Source organism: Monodelphis domestica, chromosome 3 (genome assembly GCF_027887165.1).
Source record: "Monodelphis domestica isolate mMonDom1 chromosome 3, mMonDom1.pri, whole genome shotgun sequence".
NCBI classification, from domain to species: Eukaryota; Metazoa; Chordata; class Mammalia; order Didelphimorphia; family Didelphidae; genus Monodelphis; species Monodelphis domestica.
The window spans coordinates 419558299-419582117 of NC_077229.1; the positions used below are offsets into that span (position 1 = coordinate 419558299).

The following is a 23819-nucleotide window of genomic DNA, read 5'->3' on the forward strand; positions in this document are numbered from 1 at the left end:
CTCTCCTGAATCTGTTTTTTTTAGGTCAGTTGTCTTTTCAATTAGATATTTCATGTTTCCTTCTATTTTTTTCCTTCTTTTGATTTTGCTTTATTAATTCTTGCTGTCTTGTGAGATCATTAGCTTCTACTTGCCCATTTCTAGTCTTTAAAGACTTATTTTCAGCTATGATCTTTTGATTTTCCTTTTTGGTTTTTTCCATCCTGCTTTCTATGGCATCTAGCAGGTCAGTTCTGGTCTCTAATTTGCTTATTGCTTCATTTGATTTCTGTCTCTTTTTCCATATGGGTAATTTTGTCTTTTAAGTGGTTATTTTCTTTCTGTATTACTTTCACTCCTCCCCACCCCCACTTTTCTTCACATTTTCTTCTATCTTTCTTACTTAGTCTTTGAATTCCTTTTTCAGTTCCTTCAGGGCTTGTGACCAACTTCCATTTTTTTTGAAAGTTTGGATGTGTTTGCTTGTTTTTCACTTTCTGCTGTTTCTTCTGTATTTTTTTCTTTTTCTCCATAGAAATTCTCCAGGGTCAAGAGCTTTTTATGTTGCTGCTTATTCCTTTTGCCTCAAAAGAATTAAGATTTCTGCATATTGGTGGTCATTGCTTTCTTAGCTTCTGTCTCATAGGCCTTTGCTATCTTTGTACTACCTTCGCTGTCAGAAACTTGAGTGAGGGCAGGTAGATCCATGATGTTCTTTGTGTGATCTTCCCCCACTGTTGCTGCTATTGCTACTGCTATTGCTGTTGCTGCTGCTGAAGCTCTGAGCTTCACTTCCTATGGCTGGTATTTTTGAGAGCACTGCAGTGAATTTTGTCCTGAAGCCATCTTCCTCCATGCTGCTGCTGCTGTTACTGCCTCAGTCCCTCAGCCAGTCCCTAAGCCGCTAATGATGCTGCCACCTCAGTGGCTGCTGCTCCAGCTCAGAGACCCACCTCCTATGGCTGGTATTTTCAAGGGTGGGTATGTAGTGTAGTAGGCTGCACTGTGTTTTGCCCTGCTGATTTGTATTGACTTTTGTAGGGTTGCCTGCTTATTACAGAGGAAAAAGTTGTGGATTTGGAGGTAGAGGATCTGAGTTCAAATCCTAAGTGGCATACTTCCTAGGGACATGACTGTGGGTCAGCCATTTAAGCTCTCTGAATTTCATTTTCCTCATCTATAAAATGGCAATGCTATATTTGCATTTCTTACCCCACAGGATTATTGCTGGGAAAGTGCTTTGTAAACTGCAAAGCATTAAATAAATGTGAGCAATAAACATGAGCTATTATTCTCCATCAGACCCTCTAATCGGCCCTTGTATTAAAATAACAACAAACAACAAGTCTGTGGGTTTGTGACTTGGCAACTCTCTCAGCCAGATCCCTGCAGCCTGAAGTGTGGTCTTATTTCTTATCAGCCTTATACAAACTATCTTACCTCAAGAGCTTCTGTGACAGGGCCCGGAAATTCTCCCAAGTGTCATCCCCACTGCCAAGACCGCCAGACATTGAAAATAGCTGGGTACTGTGGAAAGCTGTGTGTGTGTGTGTGTGTGTGTGTGCGCGTGTGCGCGCGCACGTGTGTGTGTGTGTGTGTGTGTGTGTGTGTGTGTGTGTGTGTGCATATTTTCACCCCCTCCCCAGGCTCATCATCTCTTCCTGTGGTAGCATCATCTTAGCAATCTTGCTGACCAGCCCTCTAGAATACTCTCTCAGAAGAGCTCCCATGGTGGGGAGGGAGGAAGTGTGGGAAGGTGAGGGAAACAGAGACACCCAGAGAGAGACCAAGAGGGAGAGAGGAAGACAGAGAAATTGGAGAGGGAGGCACACACACCTAGACAGAGGAGGAGGGAAGAAGGTAGAGAATGGGGAGAAAAGGAAGAAGAGAGAAACAGACAGAGAGAGACCTAGAGAGACAGAAAGAGGGACAGAGACAGAGAGGGAGAGAGCCAGAAGGAGAAAGATAGAGAGTATGTGTGAGGGAGTTTTATGTACACACAAAAATGTATATGTTTTCACATACATATAGTATACACACACAGGATTGTTTCCATTTTAAAAACTTAGGTGAATCTTTTGCCCAATTATTTTAAGTATACTGTGTGTCAGATGCTGGGGATACAAAGATAAAAAGGAAGTAGTCTCTTAAGAAGTTTCTATCCTGGGACAACTAGATGGCTCAAGGGATAGAAAGCCAGGTCTAGAGTGGGATCAAATCTGATCTTAGATACTTTCTAGCTGTATGACCCTATGCAAGTCACTTAACCCCAATTTTTTAGCCCTTACCATTCTTCTGACTTAGAACCAATACTTTAAGACAGAAGGTAAGGGTTAAAAAATAGAAACTTTTATCTTACTAGACCCATTGATCACAGTCACCTAGGACCTAGAGACTAAGGACATTCCAATTCTCAATTGCTGTGAAAGGAATAATAACTTACAGTTATTTTACAATTTTTAATTTTTAAATATTTTCCATGTGTACATGATTTATCTTCTTTCCCTCCCCTCTTCCCCTCTTCCTCCCAGAGCCAACAAGCAATTCCACTGGATTGTACAAATGTTGTCACTTGATACCTATTTCCATATCATTCATTTTTGCTATAGAGCTATTTTTAAAAGTCTAAACTCCAAATCACATACCCACATATACATGTAATAAGTGATGTCATATGTTTTTCTTTTGCATTTCTATTCCCATAGTTCTTTCTCTCAATGTGGAGAGCATTCTTTTACATAAGTCCTTCAGGAGTGTCCTGGCTCATTATTGCTACCAATAGCAAAGTCCATTACATTGGATTGTTCCACAATGTTTCATTTTCTGTGTACAGTGTTCCTCTGGTTCTGCTCATTTCACTCTGCATCAGTTCTTGGAGGTTGTTCCAGTTCACATGGAATTCCTCCAGTTCATTATTCCTTTTAGCACAATAGTATTCCATCACCAACAGATACCACAATTTATTCAGCCATTCCCCAATCGAGGGACAGCCCTTCATTTTCCAATTTTTTTATCACCACAAAGAGTGCAGCTATGAATATTTTTGTACAGTAACTTACATTTCTGTAATATTTTAAGGTTTTTTTGTTGTTTAGTCACTTCAGTCATGTCTGACTGATCATGTCTTCATGATCCCATTTGGGGTTTTCTTGGCAAAGATTCTAGAGTGGTTTGCCATTTCCTTCTCCAGTCATTTTCCAGATGAGTAAACTGAGGCATACAGGGTTAAGAGGCTTTCCCAGGATCACATACACATGTATGAAACCAGATTTGAACTCATCTTCCTGATTCCAGGCTCAGCACTTTATCCATTGTGTCACCTAGTTGCTCCCCACAGTTACCCTGTGATCCTGTATCTGACACTAACTGTATGGCCATCTTGGACACTTAAATTGTTTAAACTTCCTGGGTCTCAGTTTCATCATCTGCAAAATGGAAAGAATGCACCAGAAAGCCTCTATGCTCCATTCTAGCTTTAGGTCTAGGATCCTTTTGACTGATGATATGACAGTTTCTAAAAGCAGTCATAAGTATTTAGCTATTGTAAGTTGAGTGAATGTGGATTGTCCCCATGTTTTCTCCACTATTTGTCTGCTATTCCACCATTAGGCTTGCTAGATTTCAGGGTTTTGAAGGTTTAATAGGGTCATTAGGTTTTATGATCTTGAAGGATTTGGGATGTTCTTGACCACTCCCCCTCTTTTAAAAACTCTTACCTTCTGTCTTAAAATTCATTTAAATATGGGCTAGTAAGGGCTAGGCAATTGAGGGTAAATGACTTGCCCACAGGCACACAGCTAGAAAATATTTGAAGCCAGATTTAATCCAGTGAATCTCCTTTTAACATTCATCTATTTGATGGCAATGGAGAGTTATGAATCCATCGCCAGTCATTAACACTTTGGGGGAGTACATTGACATTTAGCCAAGAACAAGTTAGATAGATGGGCATCGTGAAGGGGCACTGGTCTTGGTATCACAAGACCTTCTTTTCATTCATTCATCAAGGACAAGACTGAAACAATCCCTGACCTAGAGGAGCTTATGTTCCACTGGGGTGGTGGCAGTAAAGAATGGTATATGGAGTCCTGGCTTTCACCATTCTAAATTAGGCAAATTACTTCAGGAAGAGCTTGCTTTACTTGTAGAAATCATGTACTGCCTACTCCCAGAATCATTGTGAGACTGAAGGGTTATCAAAATATGACGTACTAAAGGGTGAGGGACTCAGGGAGACATCATGAGTAAGGGCATTCAGGGGGGAGGCAGGACAATGCCAAGGACAAATGCGGCTGACCTTGGCAATTTGCCAAGGGCTGCTGGGATTCTCTGATGAAGAGAGCTTGTGGGTAGGGCTGAAACACCAACACCTCCCTTCTACCTTCTGCTATATTCGTCTGGGTTGTAGCTGCACAGTTAATGCCTTCTCTCCTTACAACAGGAGCTTCCTTCATCTTCTCAGAGCATTCAATGCCCTGCAAATGAACCTGGATGCTGTGTGTGTGTATGTGTGTGTATGGTGCTCTTCTGTGGGCAGGATGCTACCTATCCCTGGCCCTCTGCTGGGGTCTGCCATTTCCAATGAAGAAAAATCAGCACTTTGCCCCGATTATGTAGTCCATCATCTTTCCAGTCTGGTGCCTGTCCCCAGAGCTGTGAGTGGGTGTGTGTCATTTGGAGCTAGAAAGAGGAGACAGCTCTGGTGGCAGAGAAGGGTCAGAAACGTGGGGAAATTCAAAGGAGAGAGATATGGGAAGAGAGGGGTGATGGGACAGTGAGGATTCTGGTTTTTTGCTTCAATGAGGAGACAGGCTGGCCTTCAAAGACTTCCCCAACTTCCGCTGAATGTTCTGTGTCCTGTGTGATTTTTGGCAAAGAGTAGGCAGATTTTGGCTTGGCCAGGACTTTAGCTCCCTAAACCATGTCTGGGGTTGGTGTTCTTTTGGCACTTCTCTCTGGGTCAAATCTGTGGAAGAAGTTCCCATAGAGGTGAGAGCAGGATCAGAACTGGAGAATCAATCAGCAGTCATTCATTAAGTGCCTCTGGTGTGACAGGCACTAGGCAAAGTGCTGGGGATATAGAGACAAAAATGGAACAATTCATATCCTCCAGGAGCTTGCACTATACTGGGAGAAACACGTTCTCCTATAGACAACACCAGGATCAGGATTAGGACTAGACCTGTGATTTCATTGGTGTATGGAGCTCCTGAGGAGCAAATTCCTCTCCCAACAAAAGTTGGAACCTTAGATAAAATAAATACAAGGGATATCTAGTAGCAATAATGACCTCAGCCATGTTACTTGTTGCTTTAGGAAATTAAAAACATGGGGCAGGCAAATTATCTATCAAAATATATTAGTTCAGAGCCACCAATTTGGCAAAATTGTAGAGATAATATGAAGCCCTGGAGAAAGCACCAGATTGGGAGGCAGAACATGTGGGTTATACCCCTGGCTCAGACACTAACTTGTCAAGTGCTCTTGGACATGTGTCTTCCCATATTAATTGATAATTATTATTCATTCAGATCACCTTACCATCTTTATGTCATATATGTTCATTCATAGTTTTCCCATCTGTAAAATCCAAGTGTTGGACTCAAAGAGCTATAAAGTTTCTTCCAAGTCTGAAGATTGTAGGTAATTCTAAAGAGATTCATCTCACTGGGCCTCAGTTATCTCATCTGTAAAAATGGGAATAATAATACTTGGCCCACTTATGCCACAAAATTGTGGGGAAAACACCTTGGAAACCTTAAGATGCTTGAGAAAAGTATGTGGCTAGACATGGAAAATCTGGTAGCTGAATTATACTTGTTCATTGTTATTACTTAGCTTTCTACCTAATACACCGTAGACACTTCATAAAAGTTAGCTATTTGTCAGATTCCCAGGTCCTAGATTCAGAGATGAAGAGCTAAAATGATTCCAACATGACCCATGATGGTCAATACTGATCTTGAAGACTTGAAAGCCTGTCCCAGCCCAGCCTCGAGAGAACCAGTACTTTCAGGGGCACCAAGTTGTAGAGTTCTTCCTTCTGGAGTTGACTTCTGCTTTTTTTGCAAGTCTGGCAGTATTATTTTCACATTGTTCCACGGTTGCAAATCAACATCCTAGAATGTCTCGGCTGTTTACTCTGCGCTGAGAATAACAAATGAGCCGTCGATTTAGAGCGACAGTATGTTGGACAAAACAGAAATAGCCCAGCTAAAATTATTTGCAAAAGAATTACCCCCCGGAGGTAATTTTTAATTTTTGGTTTCAGTGCAAAATGGAAACCCAACCAAGGCAGCCCTTATAACCCAAATGCTTGTCTCGCCAATCAATTATCAAAATGAGATTTGCTTTATGCTACAGAGCGGCTCTCTGTGTTTTCTCTTTTAATATGTCAAGTCTACATTGCCTCTGCTATTGTGAACAGCTTTCGGCAACTGACCTGTTTAATTTTCTGGGGTAGAAGGGAAGAAGAAAAATAATTTTTCCATTGAAGCCAAATGGTATAGTAGGATGAACACTGAAGTCAGAGTCGAGTCTTGGCTGTAACTACTACTAGTTATGACCTTGACAAGGATATAATATCAGATGAACCTGGGCTCAGAAATGCATTTGAACAACCACCTAATCAAATTTCTTATTTTACTGATAGGGAAAATGAGACCTAGAGAGGTGAAGTTACTTGTTTAAGGTCACAAAGGAAGTATATTCCAAAGACAGGATTCACACTTAGGGTCTTTGACTCCAAGTCCAGCAGGCTTTCTATTGCAACATGATGCCACATTGCTTGGTACAGGTCCCGAGCCTTAGTTTTCCTCATCTGTAAAAAGTGAGGGAGGTAATAAAGCCTTCTTCTTCCTACCTTGCAGGGTGGTTTTGAGGACCAAATCAGATAATGTATCCGAAAACACTTAAAGAACCGTAAAGTACTATATAAATGTCAAGTATGATTATTATAATATTCAGGTAAAAGGCAACTTGCTCTTTGAAAATAGAGTGAAAAACCAGGGGCCAAAATTAGACTGAGTCACATCAATTGGGCAAGGAGGAAGTGGACTGTGGTGCGCCAGTGGTTTATATGGTGGAGTGGATGAATAATTCAGTTCCTAGCGTAAGAATGGGGCTTACGCAAGGCAGAATCAAATGGGCACAGAGGTTAATTGGTATCTAAGGGACTGTCTCTAGTCATCGGATACTGTTAAATAGCATAGATGCTATTTTGGTATTTTTTAAGAACTTGAAGAGAGAGAGAGAGCGAGGGAAAGGCGAGAGACAGAGAAAGACAGAAACATGAGACAGAGAAAAACAGAGAGACAAAGAGAGAGGCAGAGAAGGAGAGGGGAAGAAAGGGAAAAGGGGAGAGAGAGAGGGAGAGACAGAAACAGAGAGACATTGAAAGTCAGAGAGAAAGACAGGCACACAGAAAGATCAAGAAAGAGAGAAGAGAGGAAGAAAGAGAGAGAGAGAGAGAGAGAGAGAGAGAGAGAGAGAGAGAGAGAGAGAGAGAGAGAGAGAGAGAGAGAGAGAGAGAGAAACAGACAGAGACAGAAATGCAGAAAGTTAGGGAGGCCCTTTCCTAGCACCCCTCTTTCCTGAAATTGTTCTCCAAACCCAACAGGAAAGAGGGTGGCCTCAGATCCTTGATAGACTTGAAAAATGAATTCTCTTGCACTACTGTTGTAAGCCTGGTGCGTGCTATTTAAACTTGACATGTCATAAATCCAATAGCAGCAAACGGGATGGCAATGGTTTGCTGTCCGCTTTTATTTGTGTGGGTGCAGGAAATCAGCTTGCCATGTGAAAATGAGAGTCACTTTGGCCTGCCTCAGGTCACGAAAGGCAGGGAACCAACCATCCAGGGCTCTGAAGACTGGGAATGGGAGTCACAGGATTACCTGGGACATGGTTTCCTTTCTTAAAACCGTGATCCTGGATAGTCAGATTAAGTGATTCCTCTATTCCTCCCTGCTCTAAAATCCCATTATCCTCCAGCTTAGGTCTGCAGCATCTCTCCAGAAGACAGATAGACATTAGTCTGTCTTGCTGGGCCTTCCAGAGCTGAAACAAAACAGAATAGGGAGCTTATCTTTTGCATTTGAACATTTGTAGGAAATAAACAGCATATAGTCAGTCCTTCACTTTAGGAAGATCAATCTGGTAGCCAAGTAGACGATGAACTGGAGTGGGGAGAGACGAGTCAGGAAAACCAACCAGAAGGATTTTGGGACAGTTTGGGCTTGAGGGGATAAAAACCTGTACCAGGGGGTGGCTGTATCAGAGGAGGGAAGGGCATATATGAGAGAAGTAAAGAAGATTGAAGTGACATGACTGGCTGTGGCGGCGAGGAGTCAAGGAGGACACCTAGGTTGTGAGTTAGACACCCCAGAGCACAGAGGTGCCCTTAACAATCATAGGAAAAGGGGGCTTATGGGGGTGTTCAGGAAGGACTGGCATCTCTGGTGTGAGGGTTTGCTGAGCCCTTTTCAGGGCTGCTCATCCTCTGGTGTCCACATTTCAGCCAACACTCCTTTGTGGCTCCAGGAAACTGTAGGATGACCAGCAGGAAAAATCATTTCTGCAGATGGGCTATAATCCAAATTGAGGGTAACGGGCAGGTCTCAAAGCTATTGGTGAGTTAAAAGCATTAAGGACTGGGCAATGGGGGTTAAGTGACTTGCCCAGGGTCACACAGCTGGGAAGTGTCTCAGGTCAAATTTGAACCTAGGACCTCCTGCCTCTAGGACTGGCTCTCAATCCACTGATCCACCCAGCTGCCCCCTGTGAAACCATTTATTAAGTGCTTACTATGTGCCATGCAGTGGGCTAAGTATTGGGGATACAATTAATAGTAAATGAGACAGATCTGGCCATCAAGGAGCTTACATTCTAATGGAGGGAGACATGGATAAATCCTCTCACTTTCCCATTTTTTGTTTATGACATGGTTTATTTGTCTATAACATGGAGGTGATATTTGAACTACTTGCCTCACAGATTTGTGGGGGAAAGTGCTGTGTACATTGTGGAATGCTTCATGAATGTTGAGTTGTTATTATCTTCTACAGTTCCTTTATGCACAGCAAAACCCAGGCAGCCAAAGAGTAACCCTACCCTAAGCTTTCTGATTTGGGGTCAATATGCTCTAAGGCAGTACAGAAAACATGGGACTAAATTAAAGCACCGTTTATAAATACTTTAATAATGATGAATAAATGATTCATAGAAGTTGCATTGCAAAATAAATTATTCCAAGATGCACAGAGACCTGTCGAAATGATTGCAAACTAGTTAATAGATGATGTTATCACAACTTGCTAGGAAGCACTTCAGAGCTGCAGCCTCAGAAATTATTGATGTCTCTGCACATCTTAGCATAATTTAAGAAAAAGGGAAAATTACTTATCAACTCTTAATAAAGTATTTATGTTGCCTTAATGCAAAATGGTACCAAAATTATTTAGTGACTTATTGATTCGCCTTAGCTTTATGCTCCTCTTGGTATTCTTGCTTATTTACACCATGTGGCAAAGTTAACTAAGACAATATGGCTTGAGATTTATACAATCATTCCCCTGGGGATGCTGCAGACTAGATTTTAGAAACTCATCTGGGGTGCTGGTTAGGTCAGCAGGTGGCCCAGTGGAATTGTCCTGGAGTACGAAGAGACTTCAGCCTAACTAATGGGCTAACCAAAGTTTCTCTGCCTCTTCTCTTTCTCCCTATACATTCAGTCTTCTCACTGCCATCAGACGGGTGTCAGTGCCCTGAAGCTTCTCAAGATGACAGGACTACCAGATATAGAGCTGAAAGAGACCTTAGAGATAGTCTAGTCCAAACCCCTGAATGTGTAGATGAGGAGATTGAGGTCTCTGACACAGACATGTCTGAGGTTAAAAAGAAGACCAATTTGGATGATGATTGATGGAAAGGAAAATAGAAGAAAAATTTTTGGGCAGGTCTACTCCAGACCACTTGAGCTGAAAAAGGAAATGGAAAGGCATGACATAGCAATGATGGGAGATTTTACCTTTCTGGATAATTGATGGAGTTCTATATCTTCTTCAAAACAGAGACTATTATAAATTCTTGACTTGATTTAATGATAATTTCATTCTTCAAAAAGTGGAGGATGGAAGCAGCTAAGTGACTAGGTGGATAGAGAGCCAGGTCTGGAGATAGGAGGACCTGGCTTCAAATCTGGCCTCAGACAAACTATCTATTTGATTCTGGGCAAGTCACTTAACCCTAACTTGCCTGGCCCTTAGTTGGTATCTATTCTAAGACAGAAGGAATGGGCTTTTTACAAAAGTGAAAGATTTGAATGGGAGAGAACTAGTGCTTTGGACCTGATTTTGACCAAGCTAAAAAGAACTTGTGGCTGAAGTAGAAATGAGGGGACTCTGCGGAGGAAGTGACCAGTGATTTGTGCCAAAGAGAAAAAAAGCCTAGTGTGGTCTTGTGTGTACCTTAGATTTTAAAACAGTTTTCAAAGAGATTAGATATGCTGGTCTAAATGACTAAAAGAGGAGTCAACCTAAGAAGGAGGTGTGCACTAAAGAATAAAATTCTAAACTCAAACAAGAATGCTCTGCACTGGAGGTGATAGACCCAAGATGAGTGATGAGGCTTATGTTTTTGGACATGGCCAGTACAGGAATTTGCTTCATTTGAATGTGTATTTTTTGTTACAAAGGGTTTTTTTTCCGTATGTGTGTGTGGTGGGGTGGTGGTGAGGGAAAAGAAATGCTTTTTAATTGGAGGAAAAGTAAAGACAAAGAGACATAATTCTAATAAAGAAGAAACATGGAAATAGTCTAAAGAGATTGAGGTGGATGCCCAAGAAAGTAATCAACTAGTTAGATTTTTAAAAGATATGTATTCTAAGTCAGCTGGGTGACTCAATGGCTAGAACACCAGGCCTGGGGAGGACCTGGATTCAAATCTAGCCTCAGATACTTCCTAGCTATATGACTTTGGGTAAGTCACTTAACCACTGGTCACCTAGATCATGTTGCTCTTCTATCTTAGAATAGATAGAATTGATAAGATAGAAGAAAAGGGTTTTCAAAAAAAGGCATGTAAGTTAGATGAATACAAAAGAAGGTTATAGTCCCCCTAAGAATAGTGTTAGAAATGTTACAGCTCAGAAAAATAAGAGATTGGCCATGATTGCCATAGATGGCAAAAAGAACTTAAAATAAAGCTATGTTGAGGGTAAGAGGAAGATGAAAGAAGGAATAGGACAGCTTTTCATAGTGGTTGAGAGGATGACAGTTGACAATAGAGAAAAGGCAAAAACTCAACTTCTATTTTTATTCTGTTTTCTCTACCAAGAAGAATATTGGAAATAGGAAAGACAGTATAAAAAAACTCAGATAATTGAGGAGATGTTAAGAAAGCTCCAAACTTCTCTTGATGAGTTCAAGTCGCAATGCCCAGATGAACTACACTTCAGGGAACCAAAACATCTGATAGATGTGATTATTTAGCTACTATAAGTTATCTTTGAAAAGCTTGAGAATGGAAGAATTGCTATAAGATTCATTTTTGCAGGTAACTATCCAGTTTTCAAAAAAGAGAAGGCTGAGTCTTAGATTTTGGCAAAATGCTAGTGTGTATTGTGAAGGATGTATATATTGTGATTATGTAGAAAGAAAAGTGGGGATGCTATGAACTAAAATTTCTTAGCACCTATTTGCATTTAACTTAATTTCAAAGCATAAAGTATCATAACACTTTTTTCAGTCACTTCTTCCAAGAAATATACCCTGAAATACACTCAGAAAGTGTTACCAAAAACAACAAAAGGATTTTTTCCAAGATTTTAATAGCAGCCGTATGCAATATTGCAAAAAACTGGAAACAGCTTCATTTCCTTTTCTGGCAGGGTAAAAACTAAATTGTTAGATAAAGAAAATTTAGTAGACAGAAGAAGCATGGAATTCTCCTGAGCATTTAATGAAATCTCTCGTTGTTATACTTCTTAGAGGGTCAGAATCAGTAGATGGAAATAGCAGATGCAGATTTAGATTCAATATAAGGAAAATCTTCCCACACCTATAGCTCTCCAAAAGTAGAATGGAGGGCTTTGAGAGGCAATGGGATGTCTTTTGCTGATTTTCAAGCAAAGGCTTCATGACCTTCATTGGAGATGTTGTAGGGGGGATTCCTGTTTAGCTAGAGATTGGTCTGGACAGAGGCTCTGTTAGTGTCTGTGCTTTGAAAGAATGGTAAGTGTTCTGAAGGATGTATCTCTCCCTGGTTGCATGATGGAGTTATTAGCACTGCACCTTGGACAGCTCACAGTATAATTCAGGATACAGGACATTCCTAGGGGACACACAAATTTTAGGGCAACCCAGAAACACTCAAACTCACCCAGGAACAAGACACTCATAACAATGTTGCTCAGCCACACAGAAGCCTCCTGTGGATTGCCCTTTCCTATCTTTCCAGACCATTAACTGCCACCACAGTATCACATGTCAAACTATAACAACCATCTCAGAGGGTTTGGCTCCCTCTGCTTTTATCTCCTGGATACAGCCATCTTCAGATTGAGAAAGAGGTTGGTGCCTATATTAGGTCCATGGGCCCCAGATGCTGCCTTGTTGCTTCCAGGATTAGTGGAAAAGAGGGCTGAAGTTATAGCCAGAGGACATAGGTTTGAATCTTGTACCTACTGTGTGACCTTGGGCAAGGCACTAATGTTTTTAGCCCTCACTTTCCAGTGCCTGGCATATATTAGGTGCCTGTTAATTCTTGTTGATGGAATAATTTCTTCTTCTGTAAAACAAGGGGTTGCCTGAGATAAGATATATTTGAACAGGTGGCCATAGGCTGAGCTATACTACCAAATGCAGCCCCATCCAGATTAAAATGTAATTGAAAAATATTTCACAAAGCAAATAAAAATACAATGAAATATTGATGGTGTTATACTCTAAAACAAAGTCAATATGTGACCCATAGGGATCCTTATGTCTAGTTTAGTGACTTCTTGTTTCTATTTGAATTTGACACTACTGGATCAGCTGACTTCTAAATTCTTTTCCAACTCCAAATCTAGGATCTTATGAATTACTCTGCCTCCTAGATTGTAGTAACAATTTTTTTCTATCACTTTCAGCACCAAGTCCAGTCTCTTTTATCAAGTTTTTAGGTCCTTCACAATCTGTTCTCTGGCTTCTCTCTATACTCCCTCATAGGTACCCAAGGTGCCCTACTCTCACCTTCTGATGAGAAACTTCTTTCAGGAGGCAGAGGATCCTGAAGGACCAACCGGGTGGGCTTTGTCTTAATCAAAAGAGAGTCATTTCATGGTAACTTATCTTTCTTCTCCATATTCTCCCAAAGTTCTTGTAGATTCTCAGCTACACAAAAGCCTCCTGGGGATTGTCCTTTCCTGTCTTCCCAGATCATTAACTATAACCACAGTATTCTAAGCCAGCTTATAACAAACAGTATCTTAGAAAGTCTAGTTGTAGATTTTTACCTTATCTTGTTTCTGGCTAGTTTTTTGTCTTGACTTTCTGTCACCTTTTCCAGGTCTAGCTCCTTCTATTGGCCATTAGCTTTCCTGACACTTAGTGATAGGACATGCCACTTTTCCATACAAATAGTTCTCACTATCCTCTGAACACGTCCCACTCATTCTCATCTTTGGCCTTTGATCATGCTGCTCCCTCATGCTGAAATATTCTTCCAATTCTTCTTCACCTCTCTGTATCCTGCCTACCCATCCTTTAAGACCAAGATTAGTTCTCATATTCTCTGCAAACCTTTCTCTAACTCTGGCCCACAGTACCATCTCTTTTCTTGGAACTCATAGCCACCATGGTCTGGACCATGACATATAACAAAAATCAACTAGTAGCATTTATTGAATTACTATTTAATTCTCACTTTTACTGGACATTTCAGGTATTTCAGTCAGCTCTTAAAGAGTATTTTCTAAAGCTAGGAACTATGTATTAATACTAGAGTTCTTAATATCTCCAATATTCTACAATGAGAGGCAACATGGCAATTCCAGAAAGCCAAAACTGAAGCCAGTAAGACCTGGATTCATATTCTGATTCAGAATCTAGGTATTTAGGTTCTGAGCACATCCTTTAACAGCTTAGTCTCTAGGCTAGGTAGCTCTCTAAAATGATACATTGCAGAGAAGATGTAGTTGTGCATTGATGGGGGAATCTTCTTACCTTGGAGTTGTCTACACCAAAGCAATCACAAGTCCAATCCATCTTCCTTTCCTATTAGCTCTCATAGAACCTGCCATGGTGCTATAGAACAAATCATAAATACTCATTAATATTTGTTGAATTAAAATGGAACTCTGAAAAGATTAATGACCATTTCACTGTATAATGGAGGATAACTTTTTTCAAAGTACTATGGTAGTAAAATGGATTAGAAGCCATGTGTTTAGGTTTTCTGTTTATGGCTCTATTTCCTAGGTCAAATATAGATCTTTGTTCTTCTCATGCTAGACTCCACACATTTGTCTGTAAATCAGGCTATTGATGGTAAAACTAGAACAGAAGGCAGTTGTCTAGTCATGTGGAGGTGAGATGGGGCCTCCTTGACTGTTTACTGCTAGGGTTGGTTCATCATTTGAAGAAAGCAGGGGAGCTACATATTGGAAGATGGTGAAGTAAGCCAGGTTCTAGAAAAATTCACAGAACCCACTAACTCAAACCACCAATGCATCTGAGAGCTAGATATAGAAATGACAGTAAAAAAGAAGCTGATAGGCAAGACTTCTGATCAACCTAAAATCATCTCAGATGAGAAAACAGTGTAATATTGAGAATCAAGAACCCATGCATTCCTACTAGACCCATGACCTGGCCAACTACCCTGGATTGGGGTACATTCCATCATTCTTCTCATAGCTTACATCCAGTGTGACCCCCCACTTCTACCTCAACACTCCCAGTGATATACAGTAGATTCTGTTGACCCCACTGGAAAGGGAAAACTATTTGTATGGGAAGGGAAACTAAGAAATTCTAAGCCAACTCATGGTTAGGAAAGAGATGGGGCTAGAAACCAGCTATAATTGATTTTTATGAAGTTTTTGTGTGGCAGGCAACCAGACAACTATTTCTCTCCCAGCCTTAAAACTTCAGGAGGGGTCTCTGCCTAGGCATTTTAACTTGCTATTCCACAAACCTAGCTCTTTTTCTCTCTTTCCTCATCTCTGACTCCTAGCTTTCCTGGTTTCTTTTAAGTCAGCTAAAATTCCACCTTGTTTGTACACTGATATTTGAATGTTATCTTCCCCAACAGATTGTACAAACAAGGTATATATAACATAAATTGGAGCTAATCTTAGAGGGAAGATATTAGTATTAAGGGGGATCAGGAAAGGATTCTTCTAGAAGGTGGGATTCTGAGAGCAGGAACTATCTTTTGCCTTTCTTTACAGCTCTAGCTCTTAGCACAATTACTAGCACATAATAAGTGCTGATCTATGGGCTAAATCATTGTTGACTATTTTTGAAATCATTGAGGTCTAGTGGTCTTAAAGAGAGAAAATGAAGAAGAGATAATAGTTGGATGAGGGGCCAGAAAGTAAAAATGCATGATACAAAGCCTGATTAAAACATACCCTATCAGAAGGCGAAAAAGGCAAGGGGCAAAGAGGTAGAAGGTTAACGGAGAAAGCTTGGGAATATGTCAAGCTCCCAAGCAGAAAAATCATCAAGGAAAGCACTCACAAAGAAAGAAGGAAAAATGAGCAGAGAGATCAGGAAAGGTCAAAATACAATAAAGAAATATTGCCATGGAATGAAAAAATGAACCAAAAACACACAAAGAAAGGGAAAGCCAGATAAAAAATTGTCTAGCTTCCCCCAGAAATAATGGATCAATAGCAAGAAAACTTGTAATTGTTCAATTGAGATAAAAGAAAATTAGAATAATAAATAAAGATAACATGGTAAAAATTAGAACCCTCAAAGAACTGTAAGACAAGGGAAAAATGGATTCAATATTACAAGATTTAGTGTTGGAAAGAACCTTAAAACTAATTTAGTCCAATCCACTCATATTATAAATAAGGAAACTAAGGTCTAGAGAGGTTCAGTGACTTGTTTAGATTAAATAGGTAGCAAATATCAGAGCCAGGATCTGAACCCAGATTGTTTGGCTAAAAAGTCACTACTCTTTCTACACTGTATTTATTATTCCTCTCATTTAGAAAAATTTTATAGGAATTTCCAATAGGTCAATAGCAGCTCAGTAGAAGAGAATAGCATGTTAAAATCTAGAGTATAGATTTGGGAAAAATATTCTCAAAACAGATAATTACAACATTAAAAGAGAAAGTGTATTTTATATAAATCAGACTAATGGGAGGATAGCATGCACAGAAATTATTTGAGAATCATAGATCTACTGGAGTAGGGAGGGGGAGAAACCATGTTGAAGTAAAAGGTCTGAATAATACATTAGAGTAATTCTGGAAAATTACATAGGAATATTGAAGTCAGAGAACATATCACTGATTGACAGAGTTTATAGACCAATGCCTGAGAGGAATCCCAAGCTTCAGTCATTGAGGAACATATTTGTTAACTTCTGAATTTCAGTGTCAACAATCAATACTACAAGTAGTTGAGAGAAGAGGCTTTAGCTCTCAAGAAAAATCTGTTAAAAATAGGCACTGCTTTATTTTTCTACAATAAAGCAAAGATTATGATATTCCTTTGGTAACAATCCCAGAATAATGTGTATTGAAAACCTGAAACTACTCATCATCAAAGAGAAGCAACTTCATCAAGAAGGAATTAACACTTTCTTCCAAAAAATCCAGAGACACATATGTAACACTTGAAATGGAAGGAATTTAAGAGAGGGAAATAAGTAGAGTAAGAAAAACCTATATGGTATAATCAAACTTAGAGAAAAGCTGGGTAGAAGTGATAAAATTTAAACAACTTCTAGGGCACTTATCAGGTGTTGTTTTGTACTGTATTTATTTGTAAGCATGCCTAATCTTCACTGCTAGGTTATAACCTCTTTAAAAGAAGGGTAATAGGGGGCAGTTAGGTGACTTATTGCATTGAGAGCCAGGCCTAGAGATGGGAAGCCCTGGGTTCAAATCTGGATTCAGATTTCCTAGCTATGTGACCCTGGGCAAGTCACTTAACCCCCATTGTCTAGCTCTTGCCACTCTTCTGCATTGAAACCAATACATAATATTGATTCTAAGGTAGATGGTAAGCGTTTAAAAAAATAAAAGAAGGGTGCAGATCTTATCTGCCTTTGTATACTTAGAAATGCTTAGCAATGGACTTTATACATAGTAGATGCTCAGTAAAGACATATTGGTTGAACAAATGAATGAATGAGTGGCCATGGCCAGAGGAAGGTAGACCAGTTTGAAGAAGGAAGCCTAGTTAAGTCAGTCTAGTTCTGAAATTCCTCTTATTCTAGTTTGGGAAAAAACCTCTCTAGTTTGTTCATTGATGATGATGTTATTGTTTTGGTGGGGAGCAGTAGTCTTTCTACATCCAATAATCTGTTTATATCATAACGATACTCTTTCTCCCTGCCTGGTGGTCCCTCCTGCTCTGACCTTACCTGGAACTCATTATATATACATATCCTAAGTCTACAAGTTTCTAGGTCAGAAACTTCCAGTTTCCAGGTTCCCATCATCTGTGATGGCAGACATGGAATAACAGTCTAACTACCTTGAGCAGGACCTCTCCTCTTTCTCTAAAATATCAGAACCATCTTTCTACCCTGATCTAGGAGCTACTCTGAAATATGAATGAATAAAGAATAAATGAATGAACTAATCTATTAAGCTCTTACTATGTTCTACTCTGTCCTAAGTGCTATGAATACAAATATAAATTTCAAGCTATCATAGAGATCCCATCAAAAGATTGGTGTAATAACATATCAAGTCTTAAATATCAGTCTCTCATAAGACCATTGTGGGCTCCCTCCTGTCATGTTCTGAAAACCATCATGCCCAGTGTGCTCCGAAGGTGTCCCTGGCTGTATCCTTCCCTGAACCTTCCTAGCCTTTGATGGGCAACTCTAGCTTGAGGACTGGATGCTACCCTAATCCTCTTCCTTTTCCATGTTTCTTGGGTGACTCCAATTAACTGAATTTAAGAATCCAAAGGCAGTTGTAGGAAATTGTGTGTGTGTGTGTGTGTGTGTGTGTGTGTGTGTATGTGTATTCCTTCTCCGAAGTCATACCAGGTAGGGAGACCATTTCATATACCATTAAGACAAGGGACAGAATGTATACACACACACACACACACACACACACACACACACACACACACACACACACACATATATACCCCAATGAAGGAGCCATTGCATTCCTTAGAACCATTTAGAGAGATGGCTGGTCCAGAATGATAGGAATTAAAGATCTAGAGTTGCCCAGTTTAATGGAGAACATCATCAACACACTCAAATATTCACAAGCATAATGAAGTTTAATTTTACATTTGATGCATTAGGAATCAGCTAAGAAGGCTGCTTATTTCTAGGGAACTTATGACTGACTGTACTGGGGGCTGCTCTCCTTAAAGCAGGGGTCAAAGATTTTATGCTAAGGGACTTCCTTTGGGTCACCCAAGGAATCAGCCTCAACTCAAAAGCAGAAGCTCAATAACTTCCCCAGAGACTTAGAAGTCACATTCTTTGCTTTCAGTTTGGTCCATCTTGCTACCTCCAAGTCCACAGTGAAGCATTTATCAGAATAGAATAGAAATCCTGAGGCCAGAACTGATGTTTGGTAACTTTGGTAGGTGGGGAAAGTTTTGGAGATTTTTCCACCAAGGCGAGGACTGGGAGTTGTAGGAAACCATCTGCAATGTATAGGGGTGGGGGAAGAAATAAACATTTACAAAGTACCTACTATGTGCCAGCCACTGTGCTAAGTGCTTTAAAAAATATTTATCTCATTTGATCCTCACAACAATTCTACAAGGTAAGTGCTATTTTTATCTTTGTTTTGTGGCTGATAAATCTGAGGCAGGCAGATGTTAAGTGACTTGCCCAGGATCACATAGTTAGCAAGTATCTGAGGCTGGATTTGGACTCAGTCTTCCTTTCTCCAGGCTCAATGCCCTAACCACTTTGCCATCCAGCATACCCCCATACTCAATATATCAGGAGGTTCATCATATTCATTTCTTATAAATTATTTATTATTAAAATGTATAATATCATTATTATATTATTTTATATAATTATTATATGATATAAAATAAACAATACATATAAATTATTATAAATTATAAATACATTATTGATGCTAAAAATGTCCTCCATGGTACATAGTTTTATTTGGTGAGGTCAAGTAGTATTATTTCAGGGAAGACTCAAAATCTTCACTGGATGGGGGCAGCTAGTTGGCTTTGTGGATAGAGTGCTAGGCTTGGAGACAGGAGGTTCAAATCTGGCCTTGGACACTTCTAGCCGTGTGACCCTAGGTAAGTCACTTTGCCCTTCTTTTGTTGAATTGTTACTAAGACGGAAGGTAAGGGTTTAAAAAAATTTCCACTGGGCAGAAACCTATGGGAAACCAAGTTTCAAGCTTTGCTTTGGATACACAAATGCATTTTCCTGGCTTTATTTCCTACATGCACTTTCAGTCTATCTTCCCTATGAGTTTTCCCTCTCTTGGAATCTTCCTTAGCACCTGGCCCAGTGAATTGTTTTAACTGCGTTAATAAAAAGTGATGATGATCATAGTGGTTTCCTCCCTCTTCTGACTCCCTGTCCACTGGCACCCCCAGTGCGTGCCTTTGTGCCCCAAATGTCCCACTACTGTACCGAGCCATTAAAGCAGAGATACTCCTTCTGGGTCTGTTTCCCCCTATTGGATGGCTTTAAAATCATGCTCAAAATAAACCAAGTCTGGGGTAAAATTTGGTATCTTTCTCACTACTTTTTCCTCAGTGGCTTGTTTTAATGCTAGTCTTATTCACAGACTTTGATTAGAGTATTCCTTTCAAACTCACCCAAAGAGGCTTAATATGGTGTCTCTACTCTCTCAGGGCTTGTGCTAGATTCCTGGCTCTTCTGCCTGGTTTGGGTCAATGTGCTTCCAGCTGTTTCCATCAGCTGCTTGTGGCTTTGCTCTAGCTCCGCCACAGGTGGTCTATTTACCCTGCTCCGACTCTAAAAGCTAATTAAAGGGACGACTTTAATTTTCCCTTGAAGTGCTCCCTGTGATTCCTCAGTTTTAAAGTGCTTCTCTTGCTTTCTCCTGCAGCAGACCTAGAAGGAGGGCGCCGAAAACCTTGGGGGTCATTTCCCCCCTCCCTAATCAGCAAGAGGGACCTTCCCCCTTTGCTCTTAAACAGGGAGATCCTCCTGCTTTGAGCCTCAAAGAGGCGACCATAACTGTTTTAAAGTAATTTACATACATCCCTTCATCAATCAGAGAAGAGGCTCAAGACTAAGTTGCCTCCACAGTCTTTAGTGACCTGCATGCAACACTACTACCCCAGTAAGAAAACTTTCAGAAAGGGTTTATTTGGCTCAACTTTTTGTTTTAAATCCTTATCTTCTGTCTTGGACTTCATACTGTGTATTGGTTCCAAGACAGAAGAGCAGGAAGGTTTAGGCAATGGGGGTCAAGTGACTTGCTCAGGGTCACACAGATAGGAAGTGTCTGAGGGCAGATTTGAACCTAGGACCTCCCCTCTCTAGGCTTGGCTCTCAATCTACTGAGCAACCCAGCTGCCCCTGCTCAACCTTTTTTTCTAATTGACTTTATAAAGTTTTTTTCTTATGCATATATTGATCATGATGCAAAAAACAAAAACAAAACCAAAAGCTTGTGCTTTTCATTTCTCTTGCTGTTTAGCACTGTTTGGGAGGGAAAATGGCAGATGGAAAACACAACTTGAATATGCTATATTTTTTGCATTTGAAAAGTGCGGTTTAAAAAGTATAAAACTGTTATTTATACTGCATCTGATTTAAAAAAACCTCATAACGAGTCAGTATCCTGATTTGATTTCTATTGACTTTTTATATGGACAACCTATGATGACAACATTGAACTTTATACCTAATCAAGTTGCAAATAATCTTTTCTGTGAAAGGATCATCCTCTCAGATTTTTTTTCAGAGCTTCTGTCTGTCGCCTGCAATAAAACATGTTAAACATATTTCAGACAATTTTTTAAAACCAAAGGAGCAACTGAAAAAAAATTTTAGGCACTGTGATATTTAGGTAAAGGAAATTTTGGGGAGAAAGAGAAACATGGAATCATTTAGGTAGATGCCTGGCTTCTTACAAGTCCAACTCTGCCTTCAAGCTAATAGAGTGGTTTTTGCCTTTTTTTCCCCAAACCTTTACCTTCTGTCTTCGTATGATGCCCTGGGGTATTGAATTCTTTCACCTCTGCAACTCCTGCCCTGTGGTCTGTTGTGGGTAGGACCTGGCTCGGGTCATTTATGTTGGGCAGTGGAATGAAATGAGACACTGGAAGGGCATTTATTCAATAATTAACAAAAGATTTACTCAGCCAGAAAGGACAGGAGTGTGGATTGAGCTGAGCAAATCTCCTCTGAGGCAACCATCAGAGTATGCCTGGAATTCCCATTTTGACAGTTGAGCCAATTAAGTCTTGAAGTTTCAATACTTTAATTCTTTTAAAACCTTCATTTTTTATCATAGTAGCAGCTCTAAACCAGAAGGGCAAAGACTAGGGAAGCGGGGTGAAGTGGCTCATCCAGGATCGTACAGCTAGGAAGTGACTGAGTCGAAATTTTAACTCAGTTCTTCCTGTCTTCAGTCCTGGCTCTCTAACCACTGAGCTGCCTAGCTGCCTCCTGGATTTCGACAGCTTTCAAGGAAAAACTAACCTAACTAGTGTGGGGATGGAGAGTTAGGAAGTTGCTGCGACTCTGCCCCCTTCCTTTCTGATTGGTGAATTGCTTACTATATCTAGCATGACCTAGCCTTGCCTTCAATTAAAACTAAGCCATTGGGGGTAGCTGGGTGGCTCAGTAGATGGAGAGTCAGGTCTAGATATGGGAGGTCCTGGATTCAAATCTGGCCTCAAATACTTCCTAGCTGTATGACTCTGGGCAAGTCACTTAACCCCTATTGCCTAGCTCTCACCATTCTTCTGGCCTGGAACCAATGCATAGTATTAACTCTAAGACTGAAAATAATGGTTTTAAAACAAACAAACAAACAAACTAAGCCGTCTTCCATTTCTGGAACCATCATCAAATCAATGCTTCTATTGCAACTAGAAAGAGTATGTCATTCTACTTTCCTATGGCTCTATTCATTATCCTTTCCAGTGGCTTTTCAAATAAAACACTCTTCCCTGGCCATCATTTTTCTATCAATATTATCTCCTCTAATGAGGATATAAGCTCCTTGAGGACAGTTCATATATTGCTTTTAAAATTTGTAATCCCTACTTATGAGAAAGAACGCTATCCACATCCAGAGAAAGAACTGTGGGAGCAGAAACAGAAGAAAAAAACGATCTCATGGTTCGATGGGGATATGATTGGGGTTTTGGCTTTAAATGATCACTCTATTGCGAATATGAATAACATGGAAATAGGTTTTGAATAATGATACATGTGTAACAGTGGAATTGTCTGTCAGCTCTAGGAGCAGAGAGGAAGAGGGGAGGAAAGAACATGAATCATGTAACCATGGAAAAATAGTCTAAATAAATTATTAAAAAAATAAAATTTGTAGCCCCAATTCTTTAGTTCGGTGCCTGGCATCTAGGAATTAAAAAAAAAACAAAAAACAAAAAACAAACAACTCTTACTTTCTGTCTAAGGATCTATACTAATATCCATCTAAGGCAGAAAAATGGTTAGGGCTTGGAATTAGGATTAAGTGACTTGTCCACAGCCCCACAGCTAGGAACTATCTGAATCCAGATTTGAACTCAGGTTCTCTTATTTCCAGATCTGGTGCTCTATTCACTATCTCCCTAAGAAATACTTAATATACACTTTCTTCATGTATATATTCTTCTTCTCCTCCTATACTTTTAGTTCTCTTATCCCCATTTTTACCAGTCAGATAATTGAGACCAGCTGCTTATCTAAGACCCCAAAGGTAGTAAGTGGGACAGACTGGTTTCAGATGAAGGTCCTCTACTCCAAATCACCTCTTTTTCCATAATGAATATTTGGGCAAGATTTCCTAAAGGAGGTGGTAGTTTGAACTCCATCTTAAAGGTGGTTAGGATTTAGAGAGGCAGAGATCATCATGGCCCCCACCAAGAAGGAATTAAAACAAGACTGCCACTTGTTAAGAGTCAGCAGATTTTGGAAATTTGATTTCAGTTCTTTCTTTGGCTGAGTTAAGAGACCTGCCTCCTCTAGGAAATCGCTGCTACTTCCAGTCTGAACTGATCTGATTTTCTGTTAGCATTCACTGTCTGAACCATCTCTGATGAATCTGGATTTCAATCAATCTATTTGTATGTTGTCTCGTATTGCTCCTGGTTGTTAATATGTGTCAGAACTGTCTGAACAATTGAAATGGAAGTTCCTTGAGGGACCTTCTTCCTTATCTGTCACAGTGTTTGATAAATAATTGTTATATAAGATTGAACATATCTGACTGTAGACTGTCTGGCCTCTGAAATTTCTCATGTTTGAAATGCATGAACAGCATGAATGGTGTTGTAAACTGGGAATCAGGAAGCTGGGTTCTGGTTCTGATTCTGCTACTGACTCACTGTCTAACCTTAGCCAAGTCGCTTCCCCTCTCAGATCAAATTCCTTCCTTCCTTCCTTCCTTCCTTCCTTCCTTCCTTCCTTCCTTCCTTCCTTCCTTCCTTCCTTCCTTCCTT

At 40.1% G+C, this 23819-nt stretch overlaps 1 long non-coding RNA gene across 4 annotated transcripts; it reads right to left on the bottom strand.

Annotated features, from left to right (window-relative positions):
* Nucleotides 1–2323: 2323 nt before the first annotated feature.
* LOC103092458 (uncharacterized) lies at nucleotides 2324–22586 on the bottom strand. Of its 4 annotated transcripts, none has more exons than XR_463926.3 (4): nucleotides 21338–22575; nucleotides 14184–14264; nucleotides 7875–8037; nucleotides 2324–6126 (listed from the first exon to the last, which is right to left on the bottom strand). It is a non-coding gene; the product is annotated as an uncharacterized LOC103092458 (long non-coding RNA). The 4 variants fall into 4 exon arrangements; XR_001628531.2 differs by lacking the exon at nucleotides 2324–6126 and adding an exon at nucleotides 6133–6799; XR_001628532.2 differs by lacking the exon at nucleotides 2324–6126 and adding an exon at nucleotides 21047–21122 and having other exon boundaries at nucleotides 7724–8037; nucleotides 21338–22586.
* Nucleotides 22587–23819: the final 1233 nt, after the last annotated feature.